At 33.6% G+C, this 3,053-nt stretch overlaps 1 non-coding gene across 1 annotated transcript; it reads right to left on the minus strand.

Annotated features, from left to right (window-relative positions):
* Window positions 1–965: 965 nt before the first annotated feature.
* On the minus strand, window positions 966–1,081 carry LOC143654705 (U5 spliceosomal RNA). The gene has a single exon (XR_013161898.1). It is a non-coding gene; the product is annotated as a U5 spliceosomal RNA (small nuclear RNA).
* Window positions 1,082–3,053: the final 1,972 nt, after the last annotated feature.

Here is a 3,053-nt window from a genome sequence, read left to right on the forward strand (position 1 = left end):
AATAGAAGTAAACAAAAACATGGGTTGACCTGAAGGACAATGGAGGGTATAAACATAACTTCAACTTTTTTTCTACTTTTTTTTCTAATAAAGGGCTCTAATACATATTAATACCAGTCTGAAAGAAAGACACATCACTGATAAGCATTTTTATAAATAAGAAACTTCTGGCTTAGTGGTGTAGATAGAATATCTTATCTGAGAAATGTAAATGACTCATCCAAAGTCACACAAGTACAAAGAAGCAAATCAGAAACGTAAACATAAAATCCCTCAAATCTGGCTAAAAGTTAAGATATTTGGATGGAGAATTAATTCTTCCTCTTCAAACATTAATTTTCCAATGTGGCATTCTCCTGGGTGCATTAGACTGACTCTCAAAAACAGACTCTACAAAGATTATTGAGAAACTGTGAGGTTTTCATTGAAATGTTTGTTTAAACATTATGTGACATTTTAAAAAAATCTCTTCTTCTGCTTGTGATTATTGCTTGTGACTATAATAAGCATTCATCCTTGTCTGGTTTTGAAAAGGTATGGAAAAGATATGACGTGTATTCTGAGATCTTTTATGTTTGTTAATTAAAAATATGCAGAGATAAAAGATAACTCTACTAACTGCTACTGGCAGCTTGCCCATTTTGGAATAATTCTCCTCTTCTTTCCTCTTTCTCTTTGTTGAGTCAATGTTGGCCCATCAAAATGAGGCAGCTTTGTACAGCTCCAGATGGCAAAGAAAAATCATGACATAGACACGAGCGTTAATTGATTGTTCCTGAGAATCCAAGCTGTATTATCATGAGCAGGTGGCAAATAACAGATTTCTCCCCTCACTGGGGCACCACTTTGAAAACAGCAGCTGTTCACACAAACTTACTCTCTTTTGAAAATTTTTGTAAAATTTAATCCTTAGAAAATTAATAGAAATCTAATTTTTAAAATATTTTTATTGTGCTTCTTTATTCAGTCTTGCCAAAGCAAGACTTCAAAAACTTGTTTCATAACTCATAATTGTTTCTCTCCATGGAAATCTTTAGTAAAAGGTGAAAGATTTATGTGGTCTGAAGAGAAACCAGAGTACCAGAGTATAGAAATGTAATTTTTATACAAAAGTATAGGGCTTTCTGTACCATATAGGTACAGAAAAAACTATCTATTTAGGAAAAAACTATCTATTTCAATTTCTATTAACACCACTGAAATTATATTTTTGCTACTAAAAACATTTAAGCTGTTGAATATATCTATATTCCAGAAAATATTAAAACAGCCCATAATTTTTAAAAGTTAACCTAAAATTGTTTAGTAACAAAACACTGAAAGATAAATTTTCGCTTTTAAACATGTTGTACACTCAAATATATAACTTAAAGCATGATTTTGTAGAAAGTAATCTAATATGGATTTATACTACCAACACTACTGAAATTTATTTTTGTAAAATATTGGGTGAATTTCTGTTACATGTGGAGCATTACAACAAGGAGACAGCAAAAATGCAGATGTATTGTGTGGTAACTTTCCTTAAAGATCCTAACCATTCCAAAATATAAGATTAAAGGCACATGAAGAAAATGAAGTATTACACAAAACAGTAACTGGATTAGAGATTTTGGTGTGCAAGGGACAGCAACCTAAATCAAACAAGCCTAAACAGAAAGTTATACCAACTCATATAACTGAAATGTTCATGGGCACAGGTTAAGTCTCTCTGATCACTTTCTGTCTTCATTCCCATTTCTCTCTCCTTCTTTCTCCAACCCTCTTCCTATTTCTTTGCCCAGCTTTCTCTAGCCATGTCAGATTCAAACCTGTCCATCTTTTCTATAGCCACCTCTCTCAAGGCACCTATCTTCCTTTAGCTCTTTTCCTCTTTTCTAGTCCTATCTTGTTCCCCTCTCCTCTGTCTATAAGTTAAGAGCTACAATGTCAGAGAGTAACAGCTGCATGTGTCAGAGCTAAAATCAATTACATAAGTTCAAAATTTAATCCTTTCTAGACAGATATAGGCTAACTAATGCAGGTTTGGCATCTCCAAAACACCAACCACCAAAGCTCCTTATCTTCTTCTGCTACGTCATTCCCTGGCAAATGGATTCACGCCTCAAACGTGATTCATAACCCATTATGGCACTAGAGCTCCCATAAAGGGTTCCACGAAGGAAGAAGCTGGAACAATAAACATAATAAAGGCCTGTGCTATTATAGTAATTCCCCTTTAAAAAGCTTTCTAGAAGAAGGTCTTTCTAGTGACTTTCATATATATTCTATTAGATGGAGTTATGTCAAATGGCCATCACTAACAATAAGAAAAGCCAATTTATTCCTTTTAATGAGGAAGAAGAGCAGACTGGATTTCAAGGAGGCAACTAGAACATTTTCCCCTCACTGTATTTCCCTTTCCATCACTACTACAGAATAGGTCCTCCCTGGCCAAGTCTGTGGCATAGAGGAATTTCTAAAAAGAATTTACTGAAATATCTAACTTTCATGTATTTTCTCTTTCATGCCTTCTCTAAGTTAGCTAAGCCCAAGGGAATTCTATACAGCTACACATATCATCAAAATTCAATCCTAAACTTGTCTGTGAGAAAACTCTTCTTCATATTTATACTTTGATATACTTACCTACTAAAATATTTCTGGGAAATAGAGTATGAAATTAAACTAAAGCAGGAATGAGGGAGTGTGTGGAGGACTGTCTGCCTGGGAATGCTTGAAAAACACTCGTTTACCACCTCAAATTGCATAACACAAATCCATGAGGGATAAAGGTTTCTGTTCTTTATGCTGTTACAGGAAGGAATCAAATAGCAATTCAGTCACTGAGATGTAATGTAAAAAATAACAATTGTTGCTATTTATTAAGCTTCTATTATATGCCAGGAATCGTGTTAAGCATTTTATATAAATTTATAACCTCCTTAATTCCTCAAAAAATATGTAAAATCGATGTTAGTGAACCCATTCCATAGATAATAAAGTCACAATTGAAATAAGACGTGCCTTTCATCATGTAACAAATTTCTCATCTTTATAAGCATTTTCCAAAT

The sequence above is a fragment of the Tamandua tetradactyla genome, chromosome 13 (genome assembly GCF_023851605.1).
Source record: "Tamandua tetradactyla isolate mTamTet1 chromosome 13, mTamTet1.pri, whole genome shotgun sequence".
Taxonomy (NCBI): Eukaryota; Metazoa; Chordata; class Mammalia; order Pilosa; family Myrmecophagidae; genus Tamandua; species Tamandua tetradactyla.